Source organism: Myotis yumanensis, unplaced genomic scaffold, assembly GCF_028538775.1.
Source record: "Myotis yumanensis isolate MYYU_CA2020_CCGP unplaced genomic scaffold, mMyoYum1.0.hap1 SCAF_1, whole genome shotgun sequence".
Classification (NCBI taxonomy): Eukaryota; Metazoa; Chordata; class Mammalia; order Chiroptera; family Vespertilionidae; genus Myotis; species Myotis yumanensis.
Window position 1 is genome coordinate 30,572,838 of NW_027223752.1, and position 20,652 is coordinate 30,593,489.

Genomic DNA, 20,652 nt, shown 5'->3' on the forward strand with positions numbered 1-20,652 from the left:
ACTTTGAGTTGCGAGCTAAAATTCAGGTTACAAGCCAGCTTCAGATACCCCACCGCTAGTTGGTGCAGCAAACGTCACAGTGAACGCCACAACATCAGCCCAGCATCACGTGTCTCACTCGTTCACTTTTTGATTTGACATACAAGTAATTTGAGTTACGAGCTCCGTCACGGAACAAATTAAACTCGTAAGTCAAGGCCCCGCTGTATAAGATTTATTGAATATTAGTAATTTATAACAAGTATTATAAATAATTTAAAACATATATTAATTACTGCAATAAACTTGACATATAAGGATCCTGCCCTTATGCAGCTTATATTCTTGTAGGGAAGAGAGGTACTAAGTACATATTTATTTATATTGTGATAAGTAAAGAAGTGAGGGGTATTATGAGCTTGTTACAGAAATTAGTTCAAGTGAGAGGAGGTAGTCAAGTACAGTTACCTTGAAGAAGTGATATTTGAGCACAGCTCTGAAGGATGAATGGAATTAACTTAGGGAAAAGTAAGAGGTTCTTAGAACTATGTCTTAGCAACTTTTAGGAGAAAAGAAGCATAGAAGGTTTAAGGCATCCAAGAAGGCCAGTATGGATGGCCTGCCTGATAGGCATTGGCTAAATTATGCCAAGCTTTGTAAACCTTATTAAGGATTTTCTTATCTCTTTTCCTGTGTCTTCCAATTCTGATCAGATCATTAATCTGATTCTAATGTACCTTCTCTCCCAAGACAGTTAACTTTTTTTAATCTAGTTATTTTATTCAGTACAAGTATGTTAGGTGCCTTTTGTAGACAAGGCTTTAAGTTAGGTACTGAGGTTGATTAATGACAATATGAAGCATTGGCTTTAGCTTTAGATTCAGATAAACCTGAGTTTAAATGTCAGCCTATTTATTAGCTGTGTGATTTTGCATCAGTTACTTAATATCTCTGAACCTGAATTTTCTTATGTGTTAAATACTAATAAAGGAAGTGATAATAGAAGGATTAAGTTAGCTAATTGGTAAATATATCCAATAAATGGTGACTCTTTGTAATATTATACAATTATAAACCATGAACTCTACTCTCAGGGTGCCTAAGTTCTATGACATATGACATACACCAATAGTTATAATACATAAAAGGTAATAAATGTTATAAGTAATGGGAAAAAAAAGTAGTGATACAGAGGGAGGAGATATTACATTCAGACTTGGAGATTTGGACTGTTTAATGGTGAATATAGTATGTTTGTTAGACTTGGAGGTAGCTATTTTCAACAGTTAGACATATAACTATACCATTCATAAACATTTACTTTTTTATCAGACTGAACAACCAAACTCCTGATTTGCTCTCCTTCTGTCCTCTGCATCTTGGTAAATGGCAATACCATTCTTTTGATTGTTCAGCCAGCAGCCTTAATTAAAGATTATCTTTCACTCTTCACTTTCTCTGTATACATCCAATTCATTAACAAAATCCTTTCAGCTCCACTCTTAAGATATATCCAGAATCCTGAGAGTAGAGTTCATGGTTTATAATTGTATAATATTACAAAGAGTCACCATTTTGGAAAGGTCCTGAAAAAGAGCAATGGAGTATTATAAATTTATTCATTTGGTGATTTCTGTTGCAACTGCTGCTCCAAATGTGGTCTCTACTGGAGCTGGGGGCACAAATAAAAAGTAGACTACCTAATCTATCTCCACTGCTGTCACTCTGGTTCAAACCATATCATTTCTCACCTAGATTAGTTTAATAGCCTCCTAATTGGTTCCAGCTTTATGATCTATATATCTATATACTAGAGGCCTGGTGCACGAATTTGTGCACAGATGGGGGGGTCCCACCGGACTGTCCTAATCGCAGCTGATTGGGTGGGGCTGGCCAGGGGGAGGGAATGCGGGAGGTTGTGGGCAGCCGATTGGGGGAGGGGCCGTGGGTGGTTGGCCGGTCCGCCCCAACCCCCTGGTTGATCTCCCAGTCGAACTCCTGTTCCAGGGGACAATTTGCATATTAGCCTTTTATTACCTATCTATCTATCTATCTATCTATCTATCTATAAAGAGCCAGGGTCCGTAATGTCCAAAATGACCGGATGGATGACCGAACACCAGGCTAGGGAGCTGAAGGAGCGGGAGCTGTGGGCCCAAACGACCAAAGGGCCTATCCAGCTCTCACGGCGTGGCGGGGCAGTGTCTCGGAGGCTGAGGAGCCTCGCAGGGCGGGGACTTTGAGCACGGAGCTTTGTGGGGTGGTGAGGCAGAGGAGCATCGTTGCGCGGGGTCGGCTGAAGCCGAGGAGCCCCGCGGGCCAGGGGCTGTTAGCATGGAGCTAAGTGGAGCTGCTGAGGCAGAAGAGCATTGTGGGGCATGGGCAGCAGAGGCCGAGGAGCCTCATGGGGCGGGGGCTGTTAGTGTGGAGCATTGCAGTGCGGCAGAGGCAGGGTGGGGGCTGTGAGCGAGGAGCTTTGCAGAATGGCTAAGGTCGAGGAGTCTCGAGGGGTGGGGACTGTGAGCGTGGAGGTTCACGGTGCAGTGGCCATGGAGGTGGAGGAGTGACGCTGGGCAGTGGACATGGCCCTAATTGCAGCTAGGCCTAGGGACTCTGCACAATTTAATTGTGCACTGGGCCTCTAGTCTTATATAATAAAGAGATAATATGCATATTGACCCTCACACAAGATGACTGCCACAAGATGGTCGGCAGGGGAGGGCAGTTGTGGGTGATCAGGCCAGCAGGGGAGGGCAGTTGGGGGTGACCAGGCCAACAGGAGAGGGCAGTTGGGGGCAACCAGGCCTGCAGGGCAGGGCAGTTGGGGGCAACCAGGCCTGCATGGGAGTGGTTAGGGGTGATCCGGCAGGCAGGAGAAGCGGTTAGGGTCGTGGTTGGCAAACTGTGGCTTGCGAGCCACATGCGGCTCTTTGGCCCCTTGAGTGTGGCTCTTTCTAAGCCTTAGGAGTACCCTAATTAAGTTAATAACAATGTACCTACCTGTATAGTTTAAGTTTAAAAAATTTGGCTCTCAAAAGAAATTTCAATCATTGAACTGTTGATATTTGGCTCTGTTGACTAATGAGTTTGCTGACCACTGGGTTAGGGGCAATCAGGCAGGCAGGCAGGTGAGTGGTTGGGAGCCAGCAGTCCTGGATTGTGAGAGGGGTCTCAGATTGGAGAGGGTGCAGGCTGGGCTGAGGGATACCCCCCTCCCTAGTGCATGAATTTCGTTCATCAGGCCTCTAGTATCTAATCTAATAATAGACAAACATGGTAATTGACCATACCTCCGCTACGCTTCCCATTGGCTAATCAGCAGAATATGCAAATTATCCCAACCAAGATGGCGGCTGGAAGCCACGCAGCTGAAGCGAGCAGGAGGCTTGCAGCGGCCCGGCTCTGAGCTCCACTCTGAGCAACAAAGTTGCAATTATAGAAGCTAAACAAACCCCAGATACCTGCTTTCAGCAGGCCGTGGCCTCGGAGCTGGAGTGGCAACAAAGTTTCAATTATAGAAGGTAAATAAATCCCAGAATGAAAAAAAAAGAAAAAAAGGAGAGGCTGGGAGCTTCATTCGCTGGCTTGGCCAGCCTGAAAACAGCCCTCAGCACCTCATCCAGACTGGCCAGGCACCCCAGTGAGGACCCCCTCCCTAAAGTGGGTGCGGGCAGCCTGAAAACAGCCATCAGCCCCTCACCCAGGCTGGCCAGGCACCCAAGCAGGACCCCCACCCTGATCTGGGACACCCTTCAGGGCAAACCAGCTGGCCCCCACCTGTGCACCAGGCCTCTATCCTAGATAGTAACAGTAATATGCAAACTGGCCCTAACAGCAGAAGGACTGGGAATGACTGGTCACTATGACACACACTGACCACCAGAGGGCAGACGCTCAATGCAGGAGCTGCCCTCTGGTGGTCAGTGCACTCCCACATGAAGGAGCTCTGCTCAGCCACAAGCCAGGCTGATGGCTGCCAGTACAGCGGTGGTGGTGGGAGCCTCTCCTGTCTCCTCAACAGCGCTAAGGATGTACTGCAGCTTAGGTCTTCTCCCCGCTGGCAAGTGGACATCCCCCGAGGGCTGCTGGGCTCCCAGGGGGATGTCTGATTGCCAGCTTAGGCCCAATCCCCCGGGAGCAGGCCTAAGCCAGCAGGTGGTCATCCCCCGAGGGGTCCCAGACTGCGAGAGGGCACAGGCCGGGCTGAGGGACCCGCCCCCCCCCCCACCCGAGTGCACAAATTTTTGTGCACCGGGCCTCTAGTAGGATATAAAAGCCTAAGCAACCGGTCAACTGAACAACCGGTCAACCGGTTTCTATGATGCACACTGACCACCAGGGGACAGACGCTCAACACAGGAGCTACCCCTGGTGGTCAGTGCGCCCCACAGTGAGAGCACCGCTCAGCTCAAAGCCAGGCTCACGGCTGGCAAGAGCAATGATGGTGGCGCGAGCCTCTCCTGCCTTCGCAGCAGCGCTGCCGAGCAGTGGCAGGCAGGCAGGCAGGTGCAGCAGGGCTGGGATGAGCGGGAGCAGTGCCGTGCCTGGCCCAGGCTTGGGCTCCTCCCTGGCACCTGCCACTTTGCACCCTTCTACCAGGCCAGGCCTGCAGGGATCAGGCCGAAACCAGTAGTCTGACATCCCCTGAGGGGTCCCAGGTTGCGAGAGGGTGCAGGCCAGGCTGAGGGACCCCATCAGTGAACAAATCTGTGCACCGGGCCTCTAGTCTGTTTATGATGCAGTAGCTAAAGTGATCCTTTAAAAATATAAATCTCATTATTCCTCTGCTCAGAACCCTCCAGTGGCATTCATCTTATTAGGAATAGAAGCCACAGTACTTGCAATATCCCATGAAACCCTATGAAGCACTTGACTTTTTTTCTGACCTCATATCCTACTCTTCCTTCACCAAGGATGCTGTAGCCACAGTTGTAAAAAGACTGTCCCCCTCCCCCCAATTGTATTGTCTTTGCTCTTTTGTCAAACATCAGTTAACTATATTTATGTGGGGCTTTAATTTTAGAATGAGTTAGTCAGTACCCACAAAATAACTTGCTGGGATTTTGAGTGGAATTGTATTGAACCTGCAGATCAAATAGGGAAGAATTGGTATCTTGACTCAATAGTAAGTCTATGAACATGAAATATCTCTCCATTTCCTTAGTTCATCTTTGACTTTATTCTTCAGAGTTTTGTAGTTTCTCATATAGAGCTTGTACATATTTTGTTAGATTTGCCCTAAATTATACCTAAATATTTAATTTTTAGGTGCTAATGTGAATGTTTTTAATTTCAAGTTCCACTTGTTCATTGCTGATGTATAGGAAAGTAATTGACTTTTCTATATTAACCTTATATCCTGCAACCTTGTTATAATTGCTTATTAGTTCCAGGAAGTGTTTGTGGGGTTTTTTGTTTTTTTTATAATTCTTTTGGATTTTCTACATAGACAACCATATCACATTTGTGAACAAAGACAGTTCTGTTTCTTCATTCCCAATCTGTATATCTTTTATTTTATTTTCTTGTCTTATTCCATTAGCTAGGATTGGTGAGGCTCTGACCGGTGGTTAGAATGTTGGCCCGCACACCAAAGGATCTCAGGTTCAATTCCCAGTCAAGAGCATGTACCTGGGTTGCAGGTTTGATCGCTAGCCCCTGTCAGGAGGTGTGCAGGAGGCAACCAATCTATGTGTCTCTCAATTATTGGACTGGTGATATTAATAAAAACTCACCTTGATAATAGTATTGATGAGCCGTTTAACAATTATCCTACAGGATTTTTTGTAAAATATTATTTCTATTTTTTCATTTTCAAAAAAGATTTTTATAATATATTTCTAAAATCATCACCTTCAAAGAAACACCTAACCTTATTACAAAAAGGTATATTACTGGTAAATGCAGGCATTGGTAGAAATGTGATTATTTATTTTTAAATAAATAAAAATTGAGATTCTAAAGAGCAATAATGACTGTTTAGGTTGTTTTGACTAGTAAAATGTCAGGTATGATAGACATAATCACTCTTTGGTGGCAATGATAGGTCTACCATACTTGGATGACATGTCTATTTCTTTCTGGTTTTTTTTCTCATAAAAATTGCTTCCTACCAATGCTGGGAATTGCTTCTTCTTGACATAGCTCTTCCTGTTTTGAGCTCCTTGAATACTGCTGGTCTTAAGAAGGATATGTGTGGAACGGGACTTGTGGGAGTTGTTGTGAACAATGTCTTATCTGTTTGTCTCTTTCTGTATGTACATACAGTATTTTATATTCCAAGATCCAGTAGTTTACCTCTAGCCATTTGACTTTTATCTAAGGCAGTGGTTCTCAACCTTCCTAATGCCGCAACCCTTTAATACAGTTGCTCATGTTGTGGTGACCCCCAACCATAAAATTATTTTCGTTGCTACTTCATAAGTGTAACTTTGCTACTGTTACTAATCGTAATATAAATATCTGATATGCAGGATGTATTTTCATTGTTCGCGACCCACAGGTTGAGAACCGCTGAAAGGGAATTATTTGTTATGAATTAGAGGAGATTGTGGTGCTACATTAGTGTGTGGATCTTATAGTTTACTGCAGTGACTTGCAGTAGTCATCTTTGTTATCTATAATAATAAAAGCATAGTATGCTAATTAGACCGGATGTCCTTCTGGACGAACCTGGGTCTGCGAGGAAAGCCCAGTTCCCAGGTGCTGGCAGCCGAGGGAAGGAAAGCCTACTCTTGCATGAAATTTGTACATTGGGCCTCTAGTATTATAATAAAGTCCTGTTTTCTAGGGAAATTTGAGAACCTCCTCTTTTAATTTTGTTTCCTGTATTTTGTTTAGTTACCATATTAGTGTAATGTAGCAATAATTATGTTACTAACAACAATTTTGTGAGATTTGTGTTATTCTCATTTTACAGATGAGGAAACTGAGGCTTGGTGAAGTTACGAAACTTGTCCAAAGTCACACCGCTTGTAAAGGGCACAACCAAGATTCAGAGACAGGTCTGTCCAACTTCAAACTCTTAATCATGGGCATGAATCTTTTAAATAACTGTGAAATATCAACCTATGATAAGTTGTATTGATACTAATATTGCTTAACTATTGTTTAACTTTTACTGATACATTTTTAATGGTGAGTTTTTTTATCCATAATAATTTTGTATCTTTTAAATATAGTATAACATAGTAATTAAGGGTCTGAGACTCTGCATTTGAGTCTGGGTATGAGTCCCTAAATTTCTCCACTTACTTGTGTGACATTGGGAAAGTTAACTAAACTTTCTATACCTCAGTTTTCCTATCTGTGAAATGATGATAGCAGTCTTATACATCTGATAGGGTTGCTGTTAAGATTAAATGACAATATGTAGAAAGCACTTTTAATAGTGCCTGGTACCCAGTATTATCATCCAGCAACCAGTAAAACATGATCATTATTTCTAATTCTGTTTAGGAAATTTGAATAAAGCCAAATTTGAGAGGCAATATAAGATATCACAAAACTGACATGAACCAAAATTAAATTTGAATAAGGTAAATATAAAGAAAATCATACATTTGATTGAGTTCAGATCTGATGTAACGCAAACTGGGCAACTGCTTACAGGTCTCACATGTACAAGGGTATTGTATGTATGAGAACTACAAATAGGTCTACTGGGATACCCTTTTAGTCCAGTACAATCATTGTATTATGAATGTGTTTTGTCTCTTTTCTTTTTTGTAAAAGAAATTTGTATTTAGAATAGATGTATACATTTTTAGGTGGCTTTTAAGGAGATGGTGTTTTGGTAATGTTCACAAGAATTACCAAGAACAAAAAAACCTTATGGGTTATGTAAAATGTTGGCTATATTTTATCACTTCCAGGAGTGGTTATCAGAGCTTACATATGGTGAACCAATGGGTTTGGTTGATGTTTGAACCAATGGGACATTCAACAGAACTCAGCTGAATACTATCATGTGCTCTTCATTCATACTTGTTCAATGCAGCTGTCAATTCTGAAGTGCCATATCAGCTATTACTACAATTTGGTTAAAATAAAATTCTTGTAATTAGTGATAATAAATTTATGCCAATTGCAAAAATATCTATGAACAGGAGTAATTTGAGTCAAGTTACGCAAAAGTTTAAAGAATGCTATCAGGCTGTAAGGAGATCTGGCTGCAAAATCTGTTAGCCCATTGATCTCCCGGGTTGATTTGGCTAATCTGGCTGGCTAGGTGAGTCTCCCCTTCCTTCCTCACCGATGTGTGCCCCTCCTGAAGCTGCACACTTTGTTGAAGAGAATTACCTTCCCCAATAGAGCAGAGTACCATTTCTCTACTAGAATTTTCAAATAAACTCTCAAAAGCTGTTATTTAAAAAATGGGACTTGTCTTATATGCGAGCCCAAGATCTCTATTGCTTTTAATCTACACATGCATTTAATTTCTTCTTTTCTTCTTTTTTTTTAATCCTCACGTGAGGATATATTTTTACTGATTTGAGAGAGAGAGAGAGAGAGAGAGAGAGAGACATTGATGTGAGAGAGAAACATCGGTCAGTTGCCTGCTATACATGCCCTGATCAGGAATGGAAACCAAACCCACAACCTTTTGGTGTATGGGATAACACTCCAACCAATGAGCCACCTAGCCAGGGCTAATATATTCTTTTTATCATATTGAGCCTTTCTGTCCTTAAATATGGTCTATCTTTCTAGTTTTTTTATATTTAAAAATATATTTCAGTAAAGATCTTTTCTCCATAAAAATCTCTCAAGTCTTCTCTTAGATTTAATTATTAGATACCTTATTTCTTGTTAATATTGTAAATCATATATTTTTCTTGTTTTTCTTTTCTATTTGCTGCTATAAGCTTTTTGGTATATACATCTCTGTTCAGCAACCTTACTAAAATATTTTATTAAAGTATTACAAATGCAAATTTTGTCTTCCTTTCCAGTGCTTATGCCATTTTTTTTTCTTGCCTTACTAGACTAGTTAGGACTTCTAGAACATTATTCAATGCAAATGTTAATAGAGGTCATTCTTATGCTGCACCTAATTTTTGAATAGTGGGCATTGTTATGTTTCACCATTAATAATGTTTGCTGTAGATTTTTGATAGACACTCTATAGGTTAAAGACATTTCTGTTGCTAGTTGGCTAAGATTGTATGTGTGTGTGTCAGAGAGAGAGAGAGAAGAAGAAGAAATATTGAATGTTATCAGATGATTTTTTTGCATTATGAGATCATGTGGTTATCCTCCCTTATTCTGTTAATGCAGTGAATGACAATGATATATTTTCTAATGTTGAATTACCCCTTGCATTGCTGGAATGAACCCAAATTAATCATGGTGATCTTTTCTTATACATTCGGATTTAGTTTATTAGTACTTCATTTAGGATTTTTGCATCTATGTTCATGAGTGAAATTGGCCCATAATTTTTATTTCTTATGTTGTTCTAATTTGATTTTAGTATCCAGATTATGCCGACCTCAAAGAATGAGTTGAGAACTAATTTTTCTTTACCCCTCTGAAAGGATTTATTTAAGACTGGAATGATCTATTTCTTAAAAGTTTGGTTGAACTTCTGTTCAACTTGTCTGGACTTGGTATTTTGGGGGAGGCATGTGGACTTAGTATTTTTTGAGAGGTATGTTTTCGTTTTCTACATGGTTTTAGGGTTTCTGTTTCTAGTTAGGTCAGTTTTTAGAACGTTGTTTTTTTGTTTTTGTTTTTTTTTAAGAATCCATCTACTTAAAATATTTGGCATAAAGCTATTCAAAGTATTATTTTGTTATCTTAAATTTCTGCTAAGTAATATTTTCCCCTCTTTTTTTAATCCTCACCTGATGATATTTTTTCCATTGATTTCTAGAGAGAGTGAAAGGAAGGGAGAAGAGAGAAATGGAAGAGAGAGAGGAGGAGAGAGAGAGACACATCAGTGTTGCCTCCTACACACACCCCTGTAGGGCTGGAGTACCTGAAACCAAGGTACGTGCCCTTGACTGGGAATCAAACCCATGACCCTTTGGACCACGGGCTGGCTCACTAACCACTGTGCAATCAGCTAGGGCCAAGGACAAGATTATAATAGGCCTTAAGAATAGCTGGAACCAGGGACTTAGAATGCTACTAGGACCTTACCTTTTGCCACACTGTCCAGGCAAAAAGGCTTATCTTTTTGTTATATTTAACTTATCTTTATAAAAACACCAAGAGCCTGGCCAGCGTGACTCAGTGGTTGAGCATCAGCCTATGAATCAGGAGGTCACGGTTCATTCCAGGTTAAGGAACATGCCTGGGTTGTGGGCTCGATCCTCAGTGAAGGGTATGCAGGAGGCAGTCAATCGATGGTGTTTCTTTCTCATGGATGTTTCTTTCTCTCTATCCTTCTCTCTTCCTCTCTGAAATCAATAAAAAATATATTTAAAAAAAATCAAGATTTTCAGTTTGGATTACTAAGAGACAGAAAATGATTTAGGAAAACTAAAAATAAAGGGATAGATGAAGGTATACAAGGGAAAATGGAAACAAAACAAGGGCTACTCTGTGAGCATTCTTTTCAGTAGCTTTTTCTCCCCTTCCTGATAACAAACTTTAATGAATAATCAATATTCCATATTACTGAGACTTCTTGAGGTTCCTGGGAGACTGATTTTGTGTTCATAATAGAATGGCAATTTTCTTTTTCTTCTCCTCCTCCCCTCTCTTTTCCTCCTCTTGTTCTTCTTTCTCTTCTTCCTTTTTTCCTCAAACTTTAACATCTTTGAAACTATGATGCATCTCTCATACTGAGAGGCATCTTACTATTGATGGTATTTCACAATTAATGAACAATTATTAACAATTTTTTCTTCGTTAGTGGAACATAAAATAATGATGCATGTTGTATTCGATAGTATCATAGCTTTGATGAAATATACACTATTATATACATACTAGAGGCCCGGTGCACAAATTTGTGCACGAGTGGGTCCCACTGGCCCGACCCAATAGGGGCCAATCAGGGGCGGGGCCGGCTGGGGGAGGCGCCTCGGGAGGTTGGCGGGCTGGCCCCAAACCCAATCGGGGTGGGGGGCTGACGGGGGGCAGGGCCTGCCAGGGGGAGGAGCTGCGGGCAGTTGACCAGCTGGCCCTGCCCCTTGGTTGAACTCCCGATTGAACTCCTGGTCAAGGGGACAATTTGCATATTAGCCTTTTATTATATAGGATGATGACTCTTCATTCCATCCCATTCCCTGCTTGACATGCCCCCTTTTTGGTTCTCATATCTTATGTTTATATCATTCAAGACCTTAAAGGAGGAAATAACCTTTATTTTCTCACCCCGGATCCTCTTCTTCCAGCACATAGCATAATACTTTGTTGGACACAGGGTTATATTTCATTAACAATTAAGCGCCAGGTTTGTTTTGTCTTCCTTTCTGTTTCAGTCACTGGTGACTGACATGGCACTTAAGGTGTTAAGGTAAGGGTGTAGGTATAATGAATCACAGCATAGGCTATGACATATTCATATTAGTGACCAATATTTTAGCTTCATGTGAAAGGAGAGTAATACCTATGTTAATTAAGATCATTTGGATATACAGAACCCATTGCTTCCTGCCAGTTGGAGAATTTCTTGGATGGATGCTTAGTCATCTGATGATGTTCAAGAAGGAGTTTAACCAATGAAACAAAAAAGTAATTATAAAATATAAGCCACTATGAAGGAAATGAGAAGAGTAATACAATAAAGAGTTATAGAAAGTGGTATTTAGAAAGTGGTAAAAGGAGCCCTTATCAATGAGATGACATTTAGGTTGAGACTTAAAGTATGAGTGGGAATCATAAGTTCTTGAAGGGTCTGAGAAAAAAGCATTTCAGAGAGAGGAAAACAGCAGGCACAGAGTGGGAAAGAACTTGCAATTAAATGAAAAGATCATAGTTAGTTGGGGAGAATGTCACTTCAAAGTAAGAAAGGCAGACTGGGGCTTTCCCTTAAATGCTAACATTTACTGAGTATTTGTGGTGTGCTTGGCACTGTTCCAAGCACTTTGTGGGCAATATGAATTATTATGCCATACTGACTTCCTGGATGCTGAGAGTTTGGTTTAATTTGAAGATGCACTGTTATGCAGTGCCATGATCCATTTTACATTTGTAAATATTACACTGACTACTTTGTATACACAGTTGATCAGAGGGGGACAGTGGAGAAATAGAAATTAATACTAGTTGATGGCATATACTAGTCGGGGTAAGAGACAAAAGTTGTCTTGGACCATGGTTCTGATGGTAGAGATGAGCAGTGAACAGATTTAAGATATATTTTACAAGTCTTCTGTTGATGGTTTGTATAAAGGGAGAGGGCTGTGAGGGAGAGAAAGGAGTCAGACTGGAGAGAGTTAAAGAATTGGAGAGATAATTTGTGTATAGATAATTTGTGAAGTTATTTGTCAGTAAAGGAGAGCAGAACTGTTCTATTTCTATAAATTTTCAAGTGGCATTTCTGTGTGTCTGTCTCTCTTTTTAAAATTCTTGGACCCAGTTATATTTTTATTCTAATCTGCCTCTCCAGATTCCAGCACCTTTTTCTCATCCCACACTTGACAGATGCTTAGAGGAAGAAAGTAGTGTAAAAAGTAGGCTAGCATTCTCAGCAGTTCTGCCCATTTTTCATCAAAAAGTTCCTTGCTAAATCAGTCCTCGCTGGCTATATCAGAGCAAAATTATCTTGTTCTATACGTAAAGATTTAATTCTTGAAGGCTGTCTGTGTTATGCAGGGTTAGGGGTGATAGGTATTATATATTTTTAGCTAAGTCTTTTTTTTTTTTTTTAAATATATTTTATTGATTTTTTACAGAGAGGAAGGGAGAGAGATAGAGAGTTAGAAACATCGATGAGAGAGAAACATCGATCAGCTGCCTCCTGCACACCTCCCACTGGGGATGTGCCCGCAACCAAGGTACATGCCCTTGACCGGAATCGAACCCGGGACCCCTCAGCCCGCAGGCCGACGCTCTATCCACTGAGCCAAACCGGTTTCGGCTAGCTAAGTCTTAATGTACCTTAACAGGTAAAGGTACATTAACTGAATAATTCAGTTATTCAGTTATTTTCTCAATTGAAATGAAGTGGTCAACTAAAAGATAAAACTGATTTTGTAACTGAAAGAAAAAGTACTCAGAAGAGATAGCTTTTTAGGAAAATGTTTCTTAAAAATATACAGGTTCTGGTTTTGAAGCCACCTTTGACTGCAGTTTTAAGTAGACAGGGTCTTTCCTCATTTTATGAAGCTCTGGCTTTCCATTATTATCTTTTAGGAGTAAATAAAGAAGCCACATATCAAAACAAAAGAAAGAATATTTTGGATAAGATGAGTGGGAAGATGAAAATTAGTAAGTTAATTTAAAGTCAGTTAATAGGTAAGGATCACAGACTACTGTTTAAATCAGGGGCTCTTAAATTTTTGATAGTTACAGAATCCTTTGAAATTCTGATGGAAGTTGAAGTTTGTCTTAGAAAGTGCACAGACACATGTACATTCAGATTTGTACATAATCTTATGATGTTGCTGAATCTGAAGAACCTGTTGGGTATATGATACCCTGATTGAGAACATGTGATCTAAATTGTAATCAGGCCTGAGGAGTATGTGGCTGGAGAGCTTCGACATTCAAATTGTGACAATGTTCTCTTCTCAAATATCAATCTTTAGGATATTTCAGACAATTTATTGTTCAATTCAAATCATTGGTCTGATAGTTAATAAAGCAAAGTGTTTTAGTTTTAGTTATTGAAAAATTACAATACTCTGTTCTTAAAATATTCTAATTCAAAATGCCATAGTTGGCACAGTTTTCAGAAATAAGGTAGTACAGTATTCAAGATACCCTAACCATACGTTTCCTATTAATATAAAAAAAAGTTGAGCCCTAGCTGTTTTAGCTCAGTGGATAGAGCATCAGCCTGTGGACCAAAGGGTCCTGGGTTCACTTCTGATCAAGGGCACATACCTTGGTTGCAGGCTCCTCCCTGGCCCGGGCCCTGGTCGGGGCTCATGCAGGAGCACACCAGCCCACGTGTTTCTCTCACATTGATGTTTCTCTCTGTCTTTTCTGCTCCCTTCCACTCTCCCTAAAAATCAGTGGAAAAACATCCTCGGGTGAGGATTAACAAAAACAAACAAAAAAGTTCAACTGAAATATAAACAAATTTTAAATTTACTGACGCCCAGGTTTGTACAGAAGCTGAATGAATATATTTTTTTAGCAGTAGGTTTAAAAAAACCTACAACCATTTGTTCTATGTACCTTTCCATGAATCTGTTTATAAATTAACTTTTATCACAAAACTGACTATGAACTTTAAAAATGAATTTTATTAGTCCTGTGTTTATCTCACTGTTGTTAATGAAGTTGTACTTTGTTGCTATTCATTTGGCTCAGTGCCTAAGTGAAACATCTGAGCCAGTGGTACAAGTTAATAAGTTATAAATTGTTTCCTGTTAGACAGATTATGCCAGTTAGGAAAATTAATCCAAAATTCTTAGAATTTATTGTTGAATAGGATTGAGTAGATGACCTACCTCTAAATCCTTTGGCCATGCTCTGAGTCTAGGATTCCTTACATTTTTTCACTTACTTAACTTGACCAAATAAAAAGATTTTTTTTCTTCACTCTAAATCTTGATCAAGTTCCACATCATAAGAAATACTAAAAATCAAAGAGAGAAAATTCAAATATGAAATACTTTATGCTTGTAGTAAAATGTTCTAATTTAATGTAGTGTTGATTTAACATGGTATTTTATGAGTAAACAAATTATTTATTTTTTTAGCAGATGGACAGTCAATACATTCTTTTTCATGTAACTTACCCTATAGAATTCTGGGATAGAATGATGAAGAATACAGTGCAGTTGTATATATTCACATTCAACCATGTTTGTTCAGAGAACAGTAAAATAAAAGTCATAGTTTAAAAATGATTTAATTAAATTTAGATATCTTGCTGTTCTGCTCAGTAAGTTTCTGCTGTACATTGTTTTTGCGCCTCCCATGGTCTGAGCATGCCCTGTGGTTCTAGTGCTAGTTAGAAATTTTTCTCACAGCATAGACCCTAAACATAAGCTTGCTATTAAAAAAAGAAATATCTAGCTGTGTTGCAAGATAGTGTAATATTGTACTTTATGGATGATTTAAGGCATTCCCAATATAATTTTAAATTTATGTGATTTTTGCTTTTATTGCTATCTTTGGGACTTAACCCTGTGAGAAGTAGAATGTCCTGACTTAACCCTGTGAGAAGTAGAATGTGTTAACAAGCTAATCTAAGAAAATTCGTGAATTATTTTTCCCCAAAATATTTTAAATGGTACTCATGATTTTATATTTTAGCTTCTATATTCTTATATTTGGAACCAACTAATACTGTTGTAAAAATTAGAGTAATTTTACCATTTTGAGTCACTCGTGTTTTTTTCTTATAGGGAAACAGTCGTCAGTGTCAAGTTTCCTGGGTGGGTCTTATATATCTACTACTAGAGGCCCGGTGCACGAAATTTGTGCACTGAGGGGGTGGGGTGGCGCATCCATCAGCCCTGCCTGCACCCTCTCACAGTTGGCTATCCTCAGTGCTGCTGCAGAGGTGGGAGAGGCTCCCGCCACCACTGCTGCGTTCACTAGCCATGAGCCCGGCTCAGGGCTTCTGGCTGAGTGGCGCTCCCCCTGTGGGAGCGTACTGACCACCAGGGGGCAGCTCCTACGTTGAGCGTCTGCCCCCCTCCTGGTCAATGTGCGTCATAGCAACCAGTCGTTCTGCCATTTGGTCAATTTGCATATTAGCCTTTTATTATATAGGATGTATATCAAGTATGTGCTGTAGTTTTTTTTCCTTTTTCTGGAATTCTCATCCTACTTGCATGGTTCACTTTTTTACCTCCTTCAATTCTTTGCTCAGATGTTGCTTTAATTTAAAAATTTATTCCTGCCTCCAGCACGTCTAATCCGGATCCCTCTTAACCCTGTTCATCTTTTTTTGCATAACATTTACCATCTTCTAACATACCATATAGTTAGTGGTGTGCTGGTGTTTCACAGCTAGTTCACTGAGCATAGTTCCATCATGAATGATGGTTGATATTTTTGTTTATATTAATGAGTAAGATGAAAGTGAAACAATGAAGATGTATGTCAGAATTTTACTCATTTCTCAATGACCTGAGAAACTGCTTAGCTGAACTGGATAATAGTTTTCAAATAATGGAAGAATATATCCTCAAATTTTTGGGGCTATTCATAATGTAATGGTTATTGACACCACACACTTTTTAAAAAATTTTTTAAAAGAGGAGAATGATGATTTTTATTTTTTAAAATATATTTTATTGATTTTTTACAGAGAGGAAGGGAGAGGGATAGAGAGTTAGAAACATCGATGACAGAGAAACATCAATCAGCTGCCTCCTGCACACTCCCTACTGGGGTTGTGCCCGCAACCAAGGTACATGCCCTTGACCGGAATCGAACCTGGGACCCTTGAGTCCACAGGCTGACGCTCTATCCACTGAGCCAAACCAGTTAGGGCAACACCACACACTTTTAAGTTTAATCTGCATTATTAACATTTGTTGCATTAGTTTCTTAGAGCTAGACAATCACAAAACAATAAATCAAGCAGTGATTGGTAGTTTTGCCAAATTCCGTAGAATAAATACTTTGACCATGGCCAATTTCAAGCCTCAACATGAAGTCACTGAACATGATTTTGTGAAGAGATGTACACTAGCCCAGCATTATGTAGTATTTCTACCATACAGATACAAAAATCATAAATAACCCCAGGAGCATAGTTAATAGTAAAATAATTAGGAAGTGATAAAATTTTTAGTATTTATTACTTTTGTTTTAGAATAACTTATAAGTTTATATAATTTAAGTTGTTTTTTTAAAAAAATATATTTTTATTGATTTCAGAGAGGAAGGGAGGAGAGAGAGAATCATTGAATGGCTGCCTCCTGCACACTCCCTACTGGGGATTGAGTCTGCAACCCGGGCATGTGCCGTTGACCCAAATCGAACCCAGGACCCTTCAGTCCACAGGCCAATGCTTTATCCACTGAGCCAAACGAACTAAGGCTATATAATTTAAGTTTTAACAAAGGCTGTGTTTAACACCCAGTTTGCAAACATGTTGAAAATTTAACAGTTGGATCTTGTCACCCAGCACACCACTACTAGTATAAATAATTTGCCTACTTATTATCTGTCTGACTCCTTCATAGAGGCATGGGTTTTGTTTTGTATTATTTACTGCTGCAAAGCATCGTAGGCAATCAATAAATGCTTGTTGAAATTTTTTAATTAAAATATCTGTGGTCTTTTATATGTAATTTAAAATAATTCATGTAAGCAAATGCCAGTACTAGGTGCTGAGTAAAATATAAATCTTACCTTCAAAGAGATGTAAACCTTTTTTTCTTCATTTTTAAATATAAAGTTTTGATGATAACAATAGCATAAAAATCTTATTTCTCTGAATTATTAGAAGCATGCTGCTCTGAAAAGAATAGAAAGGCTTTCAAATTTGCCTAGCTGAGAGAAAGATATCATATGTTCCCTTTTTTTATAAAAAGGAAAAGATAAAGCATATATACATAGAAAAAGACAGAAATAAAAACCTCTGAAAGTAAATGAAGGCTGTTTCTGTTTAGTGGGATTACAAGTTATTTGGACTTTTCTGTTTCTCCTGTACTTTACAAGTAACATCTATTACTTCTGTGATAAAAATTACTTTAAAATCAGCTTCATTGTCATACCAAAATGAATTTCCCCAAGCAAACAGTGAAGATGATTATTGGTTTACAGTCTTATCATCCTGGGATTTTACTCAATTCTCACTGCTACTCTTATTTTCTAAACTTTCCTAAAATCTCCCTTTTCTCCTACACCACCACCGCTGCCCTAGTTCATTCAGTCTGTCATAACTTGCCCCAAATATTTTAAAAGTCTCCCGACTCATCATCTGCAGCCCTTTCCTCTTCAGATTTGTTTTCCATACTGCCACTAGAGTAATCTAACTGTATTGCAACTCTGATCGTGTCACTGGTGTTTTTTAAACCTTTTAGTGACTTCTGATTATCTATAGGATAAAAATCAAGACCTGATCCTTCAACCTCATTTCTGCGCTTCTCTTCCTACATTACTGCCTAGTGTTTGATTTCCTTCATCTGTGCTTTTGTTGATGCTGTTGCCTCTATCTGAAATATCTTTTGCTTCCCACTCCCCAATGTATGTGGCTAGTTTTTGTTCTTCCTTTAAAACTTAGCTCAGTCAATATTCCCTAGAGCAAGCGTGTCAAACTCGCCAGCAGCATGGATGCAGTCTGCCGGCTGCAAGTTTGACATGCTTGCAGTAAATGTATCCTGAATCTAGACTGTGCTTCCAGAGTATACTCTGTATAGTGCTATTATTATAGTCACTATACTATATTGTGCAGAAATCAACATTTTATGAGGGAAGAGTCACCTAAAGGCAAGAAGGCAAGTTGTCTTATGGATTTCTCTACGCACCAGCATTAACAGTAGGGCCCATCACATAGCAAATTCTCAAAAAATTTTTACTGACCCAAACGGGTTGGATAAGAGGGAGAGGACTTAGGAATAGGAGATAAGAGGTGATGATTTAACTTTAAATAAATGTATTTGAGGCAACATCAGTGTGCTCAAATATAGAAATTTGAGTAAGAGAGCAAGACTTAGAAGTATGATGGGAAAATGGAACTTCCATTTGACCCAGTAATCCCACTTCTAGGAATATATCCTAAGAAAACAGAAACACCAATCAGAAAGGACATATGCACCCCTATGTTCATAGCAGCATAATTTAGAATAACTAAGATTTGGAAACAGCGTAAGTGCCCATCAACAGATGAGTGGATTAGAAAACTGTGGTACATCTACACAATGGAATACTATGCTGCTGTAAAAAAAAAAAAAAAGGAATTCTTACCATTTGCAACAGCATGGATGGAACTGGAGAGCATTATGCTAAGCGAAATAAGCCAGTCAGAGAAAGATAAATACAACATGATCTCACTCATTTGTGGAACAACACAAACTGATGAACCAAAATAGATCCAGAGACGGAGAAGCATCAAACAGACTGTTCAACCTATGAGAGAAGGCGGGCATTGAGAGGGTAAGAGATCAACAAAGGACTTGCATGCATGCATGTGAACATAACCAATGGACACAGACAGTAGCAGGGTGAGGGCATGTGCTGGGGGGTGGGAGCGGCCGGGGAGAGGTCAGTGGGGGAAAAGGGAGATTTATGTAATACTTTAAACAATAAAGAATTTTTTTAAAAAGTATGATGGGAAATCATCATAATTGGGATATAGGTTGGATATTTTTCTTTAAGGGAAGTTGTCAAAGTGATTTCTTTGTCAATGGGAGGTTGGCCTGCTATTACATCTGCAGTGTCTTCCAACACTGATGATTCCCTGGTCTTCTATGTCTACATCTACCCTACCTAGTAAATACCATCCTATATAATGAAAGAGAAACATGTAAATTGACTGTCCCTCTGCTACGCTCACCAGCCAATCAGGCGTGAGTATGCAAATTAACCCGACAAAGATGGTGGGTTGATTTGCATACATAGGCGCTGGGCGGAGAGCAGAGCAGGAGAGCCGGCAGCTTGGGGGGACGTGGCTCCCTCGGTTGCTCCCCCAAGCCACCCGGTGGGGAGCAGAGCAGGAGAGCTGGAGGCTTGGGGGGAGAGCAGAGCGGGAGAGCCAGCAAGAGAGTGGAGCAGCTTGGGGAACTTGGCTCCCCAAGCTGCCAGACAGAGCAGAGAGGGAGAGCTCTTGGAGGACTTGGTAGAGTGGGAGGCCAGGGGACAGAGACAGAGCAGGAAGCGAAAACCAAGAGCGCGGGGAGCACCAGGAATGCTGAGAATCGTAGTTCTGGTGGCAGACGGATCTCCTAGACCTGTGGTCGGCAAACTGCGAATCGCGAGCCACATGCGGCTCTTTGGCCCCTTGAGTGTGGTTCTTCCTAAGCCTTAGGAGTACCCTAATTAAGTTAATAACAATATACCTACCTATATAGTTTAAGTTTAAAAACTTTGGCTCTCAAAAGAAATTTCAATCGTTGTACTGTTGATATTTGGCTCTGTTGACTAATGAGTTTGCCGACCACTGTCCTAAACCAGTGGTTCTCAACCTTGGCTGCACATTAGAATCACCTGGGAATCTTTTTAAAATCCTGATTTCTGGGCCTCATCCTCCAGAAATTCTGTTTCTTTGTTACTGATGTAGTGGCCCCACCCCATAACAAAGAAACAGAATTTACGGAGGATGAGGCCCAGGAATCAGGATTTTAAAAAGATTCCCAGGTGATTCTTAACACAAGCGAACCTAGCCAGATGCTGGATGGGACTGTGCAAGTATGAAGCAGAAACTCTGAGCAACGGCTTTAACCCTAGCTCTGCTGAAGACAAAAGTGATATGAGATTTTGGGACTGGAACATGTGGTGTTCCCCTGGGTTCTTTGTCCGTCCGAGTCAAAGAATGAAACCACAGATGGAAGATGGTATAGCAAAGGTGGGAATTTATTGAAGAACAGGCACAGACTCCCACATGGGGAGGGGAAAAGAGTCCTACCCAGCCCCTTCTTCCAC

The 20,652-nt window shown here is 40.0% G+C and overlaps 1 protein-coding gene across 11 annotated transcripts in view; it reads left to right on the top strand.

The window, feature by feature from the left end:
• NUMB (NUMB endocytic adaptor protein) overlaps positions 1–20,652 on the top strand; it is a 136,806-nt gene that overhangs the window by 65,510 nt on the left and 50,644 nt on the right. For 9 of the 11 annotated variants that reach the window (XM_070417066.1, XM_070417051.1, XM_070417114.1 and 6 more), the window contains one exon: positions 6,899–6,983. The exons of the other annotated variants lie outside the window; for them this stretch is intronic. The gene's annotated coding sequence lies outside the window, so the exon portion shown is untranslated. The remainder of the gene's footprint in view (positions 1–6,898; positions 6,984–20,652) is intronic. 11 annotated transcript variants of the gene reach the window in all.